The sequence below is a fragment of the Salmo trutta genome, chromosome 38 (genome assembly GCF_901001165.1).
Source record: "Salmo trutta chromosome 38, fSalTru1.1, whole genome shotgun sequence".
Taxonomy (NCBI): Eukaryota; Metazoa; Chordata; class Actinopteri; order Salmoniformes; family Salmonidae; genus Salmo; species Salmo trutta.
This window is the reverse complement of record NC_042994.1, coordinates 3,239,223-3,255,552: the sequence shown is the minus strand read 5'-3', so window position 1 is coordinate 3,255,552 and position 16,330 is coordinate 3,239,223. Positions and strand designations below refer to the sequence as shown.

Here is a 16,330-nt window from a genome sequence, read left to right as displayed (position 1 = left end):
ACTTACAGGGCTGTGGTTGGCTGGAGCAGGTTAGTAGGGGGAGGAGCAGGATGACATAGAGACACCATAGAACCTCCATTATGACTTCCTGGTCCTTTTTCTCATTCTAGAACACAGTAGGAGACATGACCTTAGCAACAGGTGGCAGGTGGCTTAGTGTTCCAAATGGTACCCTATTTCTTATATACGGCACTACTTTTGACCAGGGCTCATTGGGCTCTGGTCAAAAGTGGTGCACTATGTAGGGAATAGGATGCCATTTGGGATGGAAAACAGAAGGAACCATAAGGGAGAAAAAAAGTGTATATGAATTTTCTGTCTGTTTGCGTGGTGTGTTTTTTTACATGAAAGTAGATTAAGTGTTGTCAGTTGTATCAATGCCATACGCATGCCAGTGGTGATTTTAGCATACAATCTTGGTGGGGCAAACTCAAACTTTTGTAACACATGCCAGTAAAGCCATTTTATTATTTTACTAGGCCTATGTGGTCTAAAAATCAAGGAAAATACAATCACGAGCACCACACTATACCGACGCACAGGCTGCGCTTTGCGCAACCAAAACAACCCTCGCAATATCAACTGGAATTACATAAGTCTATTACTGAACTTTTTGTGGAAAAAAACTATTTGAATGAGAACAGTGTCACTGTCAAACATGGTTACAGACCCAACAACATTTTATAGTATCCCCTCCTCGTGAAGAAAAGCACATGAGCTTATTATAATACACAAAGTAAGCAAAACAATGAAATCATTCCAACATTGTCTAAAATTATGAATAAGATACTGTACTGAGCTATACCTATATAAGCAATATAGCAATTGAGATGTACAAACCATGGCATAAGGGAACGATGAGCGGATAAGAGGCAAGCTGTAATTTCGATTAAGACATTAATGAGCGAGTAGTCGATATAACTATTTGTTCAGCACTTTTGAAATGTACAGGGACAGAGTTCAGAAAATTGGCCATTCTTACAGTGTTTTCCTTGTACACCAAGTCAGAACCTTAGGCTAAATAATGGGGGCATATAAGCACACAATGAAAGCGCTTACAATATTCAATGATGACATTTCTCTAAAACAGGCTATAGGCTACATGTGCACCACCAAGTCAGAACAGTAGACTAAGTTCTAAGGGGGAGAGGTACCAAATTCTTAGGATGAGGCCTTATGGGCTACCAACAGCGGACTATACAACATACACTTAGTATTACTTTCTTAGCTACTGTATACATATCTCCCTGGCATATTACATAATTTATCCAGCAGTATCAAGACATATTTTTGGACACAACCGTTGTTGTTCTGTGCTCACTTGAATGTGGCGCAGTGGTCCTTCTTGTGGGAAAACTTTGTCATCAAAGTCTGGCATTCTCTGGATTTATGCTGCTTTCAAGACAACTGGGAACTCGGAATAAAACAAACAATCATGACGTCAGTGTTCTTCAGGTCAGAGATCTAGAAAGAGGCCAGAGTTCCCGACTTGGAATTTCAGGTTGGATGACCGTTCAAAACGTATTTTTCAAGTCTGAGCCTGTTTTATTCCGAGTTGCCAGTTGTCTTGAATGTGGTAGAAATCATGCTGGATTGACTACATGACCAATGTATTCAACCTTTTCTGACCTATGGTGTTGCATGTGAATGTTAATCCATTTAAGCTTGGAAAAGAGAACCTTTCAGACAGATGTTTTAAATCCTTAAACCCAGACTTGGACCACACACCCTCTCTACCGAATTGCAGACAAGGAAAGCAAAAGAGTGATTGCTTTGCGACTCTTGCAGTTAGCCATTGATTCCTTCCAAACCACAGTAAAATTAGCGATTTCCGACATGTTGTGCAATGTTTATGTCCAATGGCCGATGAGCACCAATACTTTTATATATAATTTGAAAAGGATTTGACAGCAGATTGTCAAGGTGATTCATGATGATGTGTCACGTCCGTCGTTTAAATAAGTGGACCAAGGCGCAGCGGGAGTAGAGTTCCACATTTTTTTAATAGTGAAACTCCCAACAAAACAACAAAGACATAACAAACGTGCAATACGGAGCGCACATAGGCACTAACTCCAAACAATATCCCACAACGCAGGTGGGAAAAGGGACACACTAAGTATGACCCCCAATTAGAGGTAACGATACTCAGCTGCCTCCAATTGGGAACCATACTCACACCAACTTAAAAACACAATAGCTAGAAACCCCCCTAGTCACGCTCTGACCTATTACACCATAGAGAACCCCGAGGGCTATCTATGGTCAGGGCGTGACATGATGACTGTTTGTCTAGCTTGCTAGCTAAGATTGTGAAAGTATGATGTTGACATCAGTCCAATCAAAGCTACAGTATATGTAACGTGATTTGACATTTTATCTGTGGCCAATAAGCTTCAACCTTCTTGGAGGGGCATTTTTAATGTAAATCTATGGCAGCACCCAAGAGGGCTTGAACTACCTAGCTCTCCCTGTAGATTCGGCAGTGACATAGTGTCCCCATGAGTGACAGAACATTGAGCCAATCAAGGCGCAACTAGAGAAAATTACCAACGCCTATGCTGTGCTTTTGCTGGCCGCCCCTACACCACAGAAAGCACTGAGCTAGGCTGGAACACCTGCATATTGGAGCTGCGTTACTCAAGAAAAAGGCCATGTTTGTATGCAGATTTGCAAACTGATATGGGATACAAATGAATGCAAAAATAACATGCAAAAAACATACAATGTTTTAAAAGTATATATATGTATATGTACAGTTGAAGTCGGAAGTTTACGTACATTTAGGTTGGAGTCATTATTAAAACTTGTTTTTCAACCACTCCACAAAATTTCTGGTTAACAAACAATAGTTTTGGCAAGTCGGTTAGGACATCTACTTTGAGCATGACACAAGTAATTTTTCCAAGAATTGTTTACAGACAGATTATTTCACTTAAAATTCACTGTATCACAATTCCAGTGGGTCAGAAGTTTACATACACTAAGTTGACTGTGCCTTTAAACAGCTTGGAAAATTCCAGAAAATGATGTCATGGCATTAGAAGCTTCTGATAAGCTAATTGACATCATTTGAGTTAATTGGAGGTGTATCTGTGAATGTATTTCAAGGCCTACCTTCAAACTCAGTGCCTCTTTGCTTGACATCAAGGGAAAATCTAAAGAAATCAGCCAAGACCTCAGAAAAAAACTGTAGACCTCCACAAGTCTGAATCATCCTTGGGAGCAATTTTCAAATGCCTGAATGTACCACGTTCATCTGTACAAACAATAGTACGCAAGTATAAACACCATGGGACCACACAGCCATCCTACCTCTCAGGAAGGAGACTCGTTCTGTCTCCTAGAGATGAACGTACTTTACGAAAAGTGCAAATCAATCCCAGAACAACAGCAAAGGACCTTGTGAAGATGCTGGAGGAAACCGGCACAAAAGTATCTATATCCACAGTAAAACGAGTCCTATCTCAACATAACCTGAAAGGCCGCTCAGCAAGGAAGAAGCCACTGCTCCAAAACCGCCATAAAAAAGCCACAATACGGTTTGCAACTGCACATAGGGACAAAGATCGTACTTCTTGGAGAAATGTCCTCTGGTCTGATGAAACAAAAATAGAACTGTTTGGCCATAATGACCATCATTATGTTTGGAGGAAAAAGGGGGAGGCTTGCAAGCCGAAGAACACCATCCCAACAGTGAAGCACGGGGGTGGCAGCATCATGTTGTGGGGGTGCTTTGCTGCAGGAGGGACTGGTGCACTTCATAAAATAGATGGCATCATGAGGACGAAACTTATGTGGATATATTGAAGCAACATCTCAAGACATCAGTCAGGAAGTTAAAGCTTGGTCACAAATGAGTCTTCCAAATGGACAATGACCCCAAGCGTACTTCCAAATTGTGGCAAAATGGCTTAAGGACAACGAAGTCAAGGTATTGGAGTGGCCATCACAAAGCTATGTCCTCAATCCTATAGAAAATTTGTGGGCAGAACTGAAAAAGCGTGTGGGAGCAAGGAGGCCTACAAACCTGACTCAGTTACACCAGCTCTGTCAGGAGGAATGGGCCAAAATTCCCCCATATTATTGTGGGAAGCTTGTGGAAGGCTACCCAAAACGTTTGACCCAAGTTAAACAATTTAAAGGCAATGCTACCAAATACTAATTGAGGGTATGTAACTTCTGGCCCACTGGGAATGTGATTAAAGAAATAAAAGCTGAAACAAATCATTCTCTCTACTATTATTCTGACATTTCACATTCTTAAAATAAAGTGGTGATCCTAACTGACCTAAGACAGGGAAGTTTTACTAGGATTAAATGTCAGGAATTGTGAAAAACTGAGTTTAAATGTATTTGGCTAAGGTGTATGTAAACTTCTGACTTCAACTGTATATATGCTTCCATAGCTATACATTTTACCTCATTTCTACCAGCATGTTAAATGTGCAACCAGAGGGGGAAAAAACTCTACTGGAATATGTTCCCGGCATTCTTCCGATGGCATTGAGGAGTACACCACTTCAGTCACTTGCTTCATCAATAAGTGCATCAATGACGTCATCCCCACAGTGACTGTACGTACATACCCCAACCAGAAGCCATGGATTACAGGCAACATCCGCACTGAGCTAAAGGGTAGAGCTCCCGCTTTCAAGGAACGGGACTCTAACCCGGAAGCTTATAAGAAATCCCGCTATGCCCTCTGACGAACCATCAAACAGGCAAAGCGTCAATACAGGACTAAGATCGAATCGTACTACACCAGCTCCGACACTCGTCGGATGTGGCAGGGCTTGCAAACTATAACAGACTTCAAAGCGAAGCACAGTTGAGACCTGCCCAGACTAAACACCTCCCTCTGCAACTGGATCCTGGACTTCCTGATGGGCAGCCCCCATGTGGTAAGGGTAGGTAACAACACATCTGCCACGCTGATCCTCAACACGGGGGCCCCTCAGGTGTGCGTGCTCAGTCCCCTACTGTACTCCCTGTTCACTCATGACTGCACGGTCAGGCACAACTCCAACACCATCATTAAGTTTGCCGATGACACAACAGTGGTAGGCCTGATCACCGACAACAAACGAGACAGGTGGTTGATAGGTGGTTGAAGGTTGCGCAAGAGCTAAATGTTTATATCAGAGGATGGCTCATAATAATGCATTGAATGGAGTTAATAGAATGGTATCAAACACATGTAATCAGTGTGTTAGATGTGTTTGATACCCTTCCATTAATTCCGTTCCAGCCATTACTATGAGTCTGTCCTCCGATTAAAAGAGCCACCAGCCACCACTGGTTTCTGTACATTGTTTGCTGTGAAGCCTTCTGATGTCATGTTCAATGTCAAATGTACCAACAGTCCTGTGTGTCCCAATTCAGGGCTTTCCAGCCCTGACCTGGTAGCCTGGTCCCAGATCAGGGCTTTCCTGCCTTAACCTGATAGCCTGGTACCAGATCTGTTTGCGCTCTTGTTTGGCATGACAAGGAGTTGGCATGATAGCACAAACAGTCTGGCACTCAGGCTACTGTCCAGGGCCTGCATTCATAAAGCCTCTCAGAGTAGGATTGCTGATCTAGGATCAGTTCTGCCTTTTAGGTCACAGTTACAAAAACAGAGGGGGGGGGTCTGATCCGAGATCAGCACTCCTACTCTGAGATTCTTTATGAATACTGTCCCTGGTGGTCATTGTCCCTCTTATTGGTCTGGCGGATGAATCAGAATTAGTTGGGTAACATAGATAATTAAGATGTTTTATTTGCATAATATGCTCACGTGAGATACTTGTCATTAGAATGTATCCCTTTGGACTTTGGTGCTATGCAGAATATCAGAAAGGGAAGAGGACAGAATGGAACATTGTCTACATATGTGTGTGTGTATGTGTGTGTTTTACTGAGGATGGGCCTCTATGAGATAGCAATGACAGAGGAGATTTACGATGTCTTTTGATAATAATGCCTAAAGAGCATTCCAGAGGACATGAGCTAATGGTTCTGTTCTATACCGTACCAGGGAGAGACGGTTCCAGTTTGGGGTAGGAGGACCAGACACTGGTCTATACAATGAAAACTGTTGACACAGCAGTGGCTGTCTGCTATGTTTTATAGATATCTTTCATACAAAACTTACCTTGTGACCATTCTATGTATCTGTTGTTCGTCATGTACGTTGAGAGGGGTGTATCTTGGCTATAAAAGATCTTTGTACTTTTGTGTTGACACTTTTCAATGGTTCATTGAAAGTCAAAGTGCAAAAGCATCTTAATTATTAAAGATGTAGTTTTAAGTATAACTCTGACTGGTGTGTGAAGTTTGTAACTCTCCTCATTTGGTAATTCTGAAATTAGCCACCACATTACATTTTTACATTTTAGTCATTTAGCAGACGCTCTTATCCAGAGGGACTTACAGTAGTGAATACATACATTTCATGCATTTTTTTTTTGTACTGGCCCCCCGTGGGAATCGAACCCACAACCCTGGCGTTGCACACACCATGCTGGCGTTGCAAACACCATGCTCTACCAACTGAGCCACAGGGAAGGCATTGGTCTCTGGTCAGAGACATTGGTCTCTGGGTCAGACATTAGGAAGTTCCCTTCAGTGAAGTGAAACAACACAGCAGACATTATCAACCTCTGAGAAAACAATTTAAAGGTCAGTATCGCAGAGAACACACACATGCCCACCCAAGCAAGTGCAGTCTTAACACACTCACACTCACAAAACAAATTATCCATGCACACACACACAAGCACATTCTGCATGCATGCACACACAGTACTCACAGACACATGCATACATACACACATACACACATGCACACACACACATGCACACACGCGCACACATGCACACACACACGCACGCACACACGCACACACACACACACACACACAGGGGCTGCAGGTAAGAAAACCACAACGTCCTCGTTTCCCAGAATGTTTACAAGCTGTTTCCAATAACAAACAAACCGCAAACCACTAAGACCCCCATCCCTCCTCCTCTCTTCTCTACCTCTCTTCTCATCCTCTCCCAAACCAAACCTCATACTAACACCCCCGTCCCTCCTCCTCTCTTCTCTACCTCTCTTCTCATCCTCTCCCAAACCAAATCTCATACTAACACCCCCGTCCCTCCTCCTCTCTTCTCTACCTCTCTTCTCATCCTCTCCCAAACCAAACCTCATACTAAGACCCCCGTCCCTCCTCCTCTCTTCTCTACCTCTCTTCTCATCCTCTCCCAAACCAAATCTCATACTAACACCCCCGTCCCTCCTCCTCTCTTCTCTACCTCTCTTCTCATCCTCTCCCAAACCAAACCTCATACTAACACCCCCGTCCCTCCTCCTCTCTTCTCTACCTCTCTTCTCATCCTCTCCCAAACCAAACCTCATACTAACACCCCCTCCATTCTTCTTCTTATCATGTACACCTCTCATCCTCTCCCCCCCTCTCTTTTTTGACTGGTTCTACAGTATACTCAAAGAAAAATAGGGGATATCTAGAACCTAAAGGGGTTCTTAGGCTGTCCTTATAGGAGAACTGTTTGAAGAACCATTTTTGGTTCTAGATAGAACCCTTTTGGTTTCTTTCCACAGAGGGTTCTACACGGAACCAAAAAGGGTTCTCCTATGGGGACAGCCAATGAACCCTTTGAACCATTTTTTCTAAGAGTATATACCCACTCACTCCCTCACTGGCAGTGTCTGAAATCTGGCTTGCCTACTACTTGCATACTGTGTGATAATCTGTGTACTAATGGTACTACATACTATTTAGAACGTGCTGTTTAGTATACATGTATACAGTCAGCAACAAATAACAGAAAACAAGCTTCATCCTAGTGAGAATGTGTCATCTGAAGCACAACTGTGTTGATTCCAGCCATTCCTTCATTTTGGTAGGGCAAGTACCCTCAGCTGATTATCAGCTGTTGTCAGACACACGTAGATTTCAAAACATGATTCTGTTCCTCAATAGTGTGCAGTGAATTCTACTAGATGAAAAAACTAAATCAGTATGACATGCTGGTATTTAAAGAATACTACAGTTTTGACATTTCACAAACTATAAAACTTTTTCACAGTCCAAATGCTACTATTTAGAATGTTGTGGTGTTTAGACATGGCCGCTTACATCTCTGACTCCCCCCTCCCCATCTTCTCTCTGACTCCCCCCTCCCCCTCCCCATTGTCGCTCTGACTCCCCCCTCCCCCTCACCCTCGTCTCTGACTCCTCCCTCCCCCTCTTCTCTCTGACTCCCCCCTCCCTCTCCGACTTCCTTTCCACCAACACTCACTCCCTGACTCTCCCCTCACCTCCCCCTCCTGTCTTTGACTTCCTCTGTACCTGTGGCTGGGTGTGTACATCCTGTCCTACTTAAACACTGGGCCAAATCAACCCCTAGGTTACATCCTGACTGGCACCCTTGTTCCCTATAGAGTGCACTATATACCCTAGAGGCCCTGGTTAAAAGTAGTACACAATATAAGAAATAGGGTGCCATTTGGAACACACTCCTAAGCCCCTCCACAATGAGGACAATGGTCTCCAGTTCAACCGTACCTCAACCCACAAGGTGTGCAGGGTTTTGTTCTAGTTCTATATGAACATCCTGTCCAAGTAAACCCAGGCCCAGATCAGCTCCTAGTCCTCTACATAATAAAGCCCTAATCAACCCTTAGCCCCCTCTATAATAAAGCCCTAATCAACCCCAAGCCCCCTCTATAATAAAGCCCTAATCAGCCCCTAGCCCCCTCCGTAATTAAGCCCTAATCAAACCCTAGCCCCCTCTGTAATGAAGCCCTATTCATCCCTTAGTCCCCTACATAATGAAGCCCTAATTAACCCCTAGCCCCCTCCATGATGAGGCCCTAATAAGCCCTTAGCCCCCTCCATGATGAGGCCATAGACAGCCCATATACCCCTCCATAATGAAGCCCGCATCATCCCTCAGCAACCTCCGTAATGAGGCCCTAATCAACTCCTAGCCCCCTCCACAATGAGGACAGTGGTCTTCAACCTTGATCCTAGAAATCTAAAGGGTGTGCAGGGTTGTGGTGCAGCCCAGCACTAACACAGAACAAAAAGGCTGGCATATAGTACAGGAGTATATCAAATATAGAATATATACACTGCTCAAAAAAATAAAGGGAACACTAAAATAACACATCCTAGATCTGAATGAATGAAATAATCTTATTAAATACTTTTTTCTTTACATAGTTGAATGTGCTGACAACAAAATCACACACAAATAATCAATGGAAATTTTGGAGTCACACTCAAAATTAAAGTGAAAAACCACACTACAGGCTGATCCAACTTTGATGTCATGTCCTTAAAACAAGTCAAAATGAGGCTCAGTAGTGTGTGTGGCCTCCACGTGCCTGTATGACCTCCCTATAATGCCTGGGCATGCTCCTGATGAGGTGGCGGATGGTCTCCTGAGGGATCTCCTCCCAGACCTGGACTAAAGCATCCGCGAACTCCTGGACAGTCTGTGGTGCAACGTGGCGTTGGTGGATGGAGCGAGACATGATGTCCCAGATGTGCTCAATTGGATTCAGGTCTGGGGAACGGGCGGGCCAGTCGATAGCATCAATGCCTTCCTCTTGCAGGAACTGCTGACACACTCCAGCCACATGAGGTCTAGCATTGTCTTGCATTAGGAGGAACCCAGGGCCAACCGCACCAGCATATGGTCTCACAAGGGGTCTGAGGATCTCATCTCGGTACCTAATGGCAGTCAGGCTACCTCTGGCGAGCACATGGAGGGCTGTGTGGCCCCCCAAAGAAATGCCACCCCACACCATGACCCACCGCCAAACCGGTCATGCTGGAGGATGTTGCAGGCAGCAGAACGTTCTCCACGGCGTCTCCAGGCTCTGTCACGTCTGTCACATGTGCTCAGTGTGAACCTGCTTTCATCTGTGAAGAGCACAGGGCGCCAGTGGCGAATTTGCCAATCTTGTTGTTCTCTGGCAAATGCCAAACGTCCTGCACAGTGTTGGGCTATAAGCACAACCCCCACCTGTGGACGTCGGGCCCTCATACCACCCTCATGGAGTCTGTTTCTGACCGTTTGAGCAGACACATGCACATTTGTGGCCTGCTGGAGGTCATTTTACAGGGCTCTGGCAGTGCTTCTCCTGCTCCTCCTTGCACAAAGGCGGAGGTAGCGGTCCTGCTGCTGGGTTGTTGCCCTCCTACGGCCTCCTCCACGTCTCCTGATGTACTGGCCTGTCTCCTGGTAGCGCCTCCATGCTTTGGACACTACGCTGACAGACACAGCAAACCTTCTTGCCACAGCTCACATTGATGTGCCATCCTGGATGAGCTGCACTACCTGAGCCACTTGTGTGGGTTGTAGACTCCGTCTTATGCTACCACTAGAGTGAAAGCACCGCCAGCATTCAAAAGTGACCAAAACATCAGCCAGGAAGCATAGGAACTGAGAAGTGGTCTGTGGTCACCACCTGCAGAACCACTCCTTTATTGGGGGTGTCTTGCTAATTGCCTATAATTTCCACCTGTTGTCTATTCCATTTGCACAACAGCATGTGAAATGTATTGTCAATCAGTGTTGCTTCCTAAGTGGACAGTTTGATTTCACAGAAGTGTAATTGACTTGGAGTTACATTGTGTTGTTTAAGTGTTCCCTTTATTTTTTTGAGCAGTATATTTAGAAAAAGATATGCACAAAGCTTGAAAAAGTGATTAAAAGCCTTGGGTTCTCTGGGACCAGGATGGAAGAATACTGTGGTAGCGCATAGCCTAGATGTCTCAATGGCCCCAAAGGATTGGAGAGGCGTACACAATATTGTAACAACTCCGCTCTCTGTGCATCTCTTAAGTGGTAATAGTAATCATCAGTACCATGATTTTACATTTTTTATTTTATATTTAAACCTTTAACTAAGCAAGTCAGTTAAAATCAAATTATTATTTACAATGACGGCCTACCAAAAGGCCTTCTGCGGTGACGGGGGCTGGGATTAAAAATAAATAAATACAAATATAGGACAAAACACACATCACGACAAGAGAGACAACAAAACACTACATAAAGAGAGACCTAAGAGAACATAGCATGGCAGCAACACATAACACAGCATGGTAGCAACATAATGATCATGACCTCAACTGTGTAATACTGTGTCTTCCAAATGATCACACTCAAACCCACACATGGGCAAACACACAGGCAGAGTAGCTTTTCTTGATTGAACAACAAATGTAATCCATAATCACCTGAATACATCATAGATGTTGGATCTTCATTTGAGCCAGTTTGCTACAGCAGCAACCGGAAATGTGAATTATAATTAATGGACATTTTTTGTAGGGGTTGATACCTTTTTGTTAGGGCAAATCTAGTCTGACAAAGAGGAAATTAAACTTTAGAAGCCTTATTTAACCTTAATTACACTACAAGTTTACATTTTCTACTGTGCAGAAAAATTCTCAGCAACAAAAGATTGATCAAATTAAGATCCTACATCTGTATATGAATATTCAAAGAGAGCACCAGTCAGAGAGCCTTACCTTGTGTAGTGGACCTTCTTGTCGTCTCAGAAACACCGGCTTCTCAATGCTCTACGTTTGAGTTACATTTCACTCTGAACTGAAGGACATGTGCTTAATGATGAATCGGTTTCTTGTCTCAATAAGTCACCACTGAATGATTCAGCCCCATTAATGACGAGAAAAACGTCTGCCTGCTTTCTCTGAAAAGTAAACGAGTGAACAGAAAAGAGATTGCCGACTGAAAAGGGATTTTTGTGGCTTCACTTAGTTTCAACTGAAACCACATACGTCATCAACGCTGCTATCTGTACTTGCTTTCCTTTGTCAGAAGTGGGGGTGGAGAATTTTTTGGTAAAAATGTAAGTTCTTCTTTCGGTCTGTTCTAGTTTCTTTTTTCTAAAGCATCAGATATCACTTCTGCTATTGTGACATTTTAAGAAGTGTAAAAAAATGTTTTATTAAATATTCCTTTCTGAAAATAGCAGGTGCAAAAGCTTTGAAAGCAACTTGTGATGTGAGGTAATGAAAGAGAGCGAGCAAGAGAGAACAGACGTTTTGCTGCCCTCAAGTGGACAAAGTATGACTAGAGTATGGCCTTGGTGTAACAAGTAGTTGATTTTCCACAGGTGCTTTTCTCCTCCACAAGAAACTATGAAAAGAGACTGTTCATTACATGTTAGTCTTCCTTCAACCGTATCCAGGTGCTTTATTCATATAGAAAAAGAGAGGTTTAATAGTTATTACAGAACTTATTTTTAATATCAGATGCATACAACAATTCAACCATGTTAACAAATAAAATAAAAATCAGTGACATTACAACATTGATTGATATTTACTACATTCATATGACTAGAGAATGTCTTAGGGTTTGTGTAGGCGTGTGGGGTTCAGCCCCATCCATCTGTCCGTGAGGACCAGACCCACACACTGTTTAGCAGAGATACTGGATTGTCCAGTGGGGCCACCCACTTCCCCTCGTGTTGAGGAAATCATAGTGATGTCATTGTCTGGCGTGTGAATGGTAAGGCTTATGAAAGAATGACTAACTGACGTGAATTCAAACGCCAACTGACCTTCTATGACATGTGATCGTCACCAACCCTCTCTAGTCCAAACAGTAGTATACAGTTACCCCCAGACACTGACCTAAGGCTAGTTTTACATTGCTCCTTAAGAATTGAGGGGACGCTGATCCTAGATCTGTGCCTACGGTGGGGGGGGGGGGGGGGGTAAGGAAGTTTCTAACCATTGTCCAATAATCCTCCAATCACAGCAAGCTTCCTCCCTCCCCATCCAATCACACATTCCTCCCTCATTCAGCGGCGAGAGCCACGTGGCAGGCAGTCACACCCGACCCACAGGACACGCAGAGCGGGTGGGAGAGGTCGACACCAGCCTGGGTGAACATGGTCTGGAGGTCTTCACGGGGATGGAGGTGACCGGACGCAGAGAGGAAGGAGGAGAAAGGCATGCTGATGGAGCCAGGGATGTGGCCTGGCTCAGTATCTGAAAGAGAGGAAGGAGGAGAAAGGCATGCTGATGGAGCCAGGGATGTGGCCTGGCTCAGTATCTGAAAGAGAGGAAGGAGGAGAAAGGCATGCTGATGGAGCCAGGGATGTGGCCTGGCTCAGTATCTGAAAGAGAGGAAGAGCATGAATGGGTGACAAAAAGGACAAACAGAGGGAAAGGGTTAGTGCTGCTGGGTGAATTTCCACAGTCTAAAAATGCTCCCTCTTCCTGTGTCGTTTCCATGCCAATAGAGAATACTCAAGAGATCAAAGTCCCCAGCCGGAGAGATACTTATAGGCAGACGAACACTGAAATGTGTGAAAGAGCACGTATGTAATGTGTGTGTAGGACAACTTCAGAATAAATAAAGTACAGCCACATAAGACCTTATCGCCATAGAGGTAAATTAGAACACCTGGAACGGCTAGAGCGTCACAACAAGGTAGATTAGAACACCTGGAACGGCTAGAGCGTCACAACAAGGTAGATTAGAACACCTGGAACGGCTAGAGCGTCACAACAAGGTAGATTAGAACACCTGGAACGGCTAGAGCGTCACAACAAGGTAGATTAGAACACCTGGAACGGCTAGAGCGTCACAACAAGGTAGATTAGAACACCTGGAACGGCTAGAGCGTCACAACAAAGTAGATTAGAACACCTGGAACGGCTAGAGCGTCACAACAAGGTAGATTAGAACACCTGGAACGGCTAGAGCGTCACAACAAGGTAGATTAGAACACCTGGAACGGCTAGAGTGTCACAACAAGGTAGATTAGAACACCTGGAACGGCCAGAGCGTCACAACAAGGTAGATTAGAACACCTGGAACGGCCAGAGCGTCACAACAAGGTAGATTAGAACACCTGGAACGGCTAGAGCGTCACAACAAGGTAGATTAGAACACCTGGAACGGCTAGAGCGTCACAACAAGGTAGATTAGAACACCTGGAACAGCTAGAGCGTCACAACAAGGTAGATTAGAACACCTGGAACGGCTAGAGCGTCACAACAAGGTAGATTAGAACACCTGGAACGGCTAGAGCGTCACAACAAAGTAGATTAGAACACCTGGAACGGCTAGAGCGTCACAACAAGGTAGATTAGAACACCTGGAACGGCTAGAGCGTCACAACAAGGTAGATTAGAACACCTGGAACGGCTAGAGTGTCACAACAAGGTAGATTAGAACACCTGGAACGGCCAGAGCGTCACAACAAGGTAGATTAGAACACCTGGAACGGCCAGAGCGTCACAACAAGGTAGATTAGAACACCTGGAACGGCTAGAGCGTCACAACAAGGTAGATTAGAACACCTGGAACGGCTAGAGCGTCACATCAAGGTAGATTAGAACACCTAGAACGGCTACAGCGTCACAACAAGGTAGATTAAAACACCTGGAATGGATAGTGTGTCACAACAAGGTAGATGAAAACACCTTGAATGGATAGAGCGTCACAACAAGGGGTATGCTCTAAACTGGTACAATACCAATCAAGTGCAACAGTCAAATCTACAGAATTCTATTCAGACTACTACTATAATGTTGTGTTTCCACTCTGTTCACTAGCGTGCGTGCGCATGCATGCGGTACACAATTGTGCTGACAGATGTTCTGATTTATGACCCAACCTCCCATGTTTGCTTATCAGCTTGTGCAAACAAAGGAGGCCTATGGCTTGCGTCTGCAAACGTCATCTTGTGCAAAGCCTTGCTTCCTCTGTCCTCGTCTCCTCAATTCCACTCAAAGCTTATTGGAGGAAGAGGACGGAAGGAAGGACCTTGGATCCTCTCCTCCAATGAGCTTTGGAGAGGAATTGAGGAAACAAGGACAGAGGAAGAAAGGATTTGACAGGCAGCAAGAAACATGTCAGACCAAGTGTGCATCCCAAATCGCACCCCATTTCCTACATAGGGCTCTGGTCCAAAGTAGTGCATCACAGGATGCAGCCAGTGTACAAGGAAGTCACACGTTCAGCAGCTCTGTGCCTCAGGGCCAGACGAAGTCCACATCCCATAGATAACAACACACACCCATTATCTACCTCAACATGACAGCTGAGAGAAACTGGATCATCTAACATGAGCAATCTGTCAGTCTATTGTGTTGTTGATTATGGGTCAAAGCTCATTGGAGGAAGAGATCCAGAGGATTGGAGGAGAGGAGTGGGCTACTCCGTGATCAGTAGTTGGTCTTGGCCTATATATTATAGGGCAAAGGGGTTGTTGTTTATGTCCCCCACCGTTGGAACCTTGTTGAATTGATCAAACGCTAAATGAGCTACTAATAAGGTGACATGAGCAGACCTCCGTACTTGAAGTTATGGCTAGTTATACACCCATTCATTGTAGGCTACACCTTTCTTGTGTTTATATCTTTTTTTTCTTAAAGTTTAAGTAAACATTTCACGGTAAAGTCTACACCCGTTGTTTTCGGCACGTGACAAATACATTTGATTTCACCTGACGTATTTACAGTGGGTGAAATAACATCAATACACTTTCAGTGTGTGTGTGTGTGTGTGTGTGTGTGTGTGTGTGTGTGTGTGTTGCTCACTGTCTCTAGGTTCTGGATCCACCCCTCTGAATCTCCCCCCTGGTCTGGCATCGACCACCTGAAATTCTTTACTATCCAGATTATCCAGAATGTCCTCGTACGTCTTCACCCATGAGCGGTTCAAATAGGCCCTAAACTCGGTCTGCTCGGGTCGCGAGTAGCGGTCACTCACTGGAAGTCCCTCGTTCGCCCCGTTTTTGAGTCCTCCATTCAGAACCGAGACAGAACTGTGGCCGAAAACTCGGAACATCCACCAAACTCGAGGCGCAGAGAACGCGCCGAAGTTGCTAGCATCGTAGACCACGACGTGCGTATCGTTTCCAATTCCCAAATTTCCAACATAATATGCAAAAATGCGCTCGGACGGCAGCATATGATCCAGCGGAGAAGTTTTGTTGCAGCACTGGTCAATGTCAAAGAAGGCTGCACCCGGGATATGCCTCTTTTTGAATTCGCTCTTGGCGTTGCGCCTGAGTTTGGGTAAGTACCAAGACGCGGAGTTTGGGTCCGACCCGTTGGTCTTTGACGGCATCGAGAAGCCACTTGGATGCGACGATAGCCCTCGCTTGGAGCGCCATGGTTGATCGTGTAATTCCCGACGGTTGCAAAGGTGATCCAGGTAGAACGAGGGACGGTTGTTATGGAGCGAGAGAGAGAGCTGTCCCGGGAGAAATATCACGCCCCCAATGCACAGCCTGTAGTTACAGATGAAAGTGAATGGG

The 16,330-nt window shown here is 44.6% G+C and overlaps 1 pseudogene; it reads right to left on the bottom strand.

Annotated features, from left to right (window-relative positions):
* The window catches only part of LOC115177855 (uncharacterized), a 47,189-nt pseudogene extending 30,871 nt beyond the window's left edge, over window positions 1-16,318 (bottom strand).
* Between the last annotated feature and the right edge of the window lie 12 nt (window positions 16,319-16,330).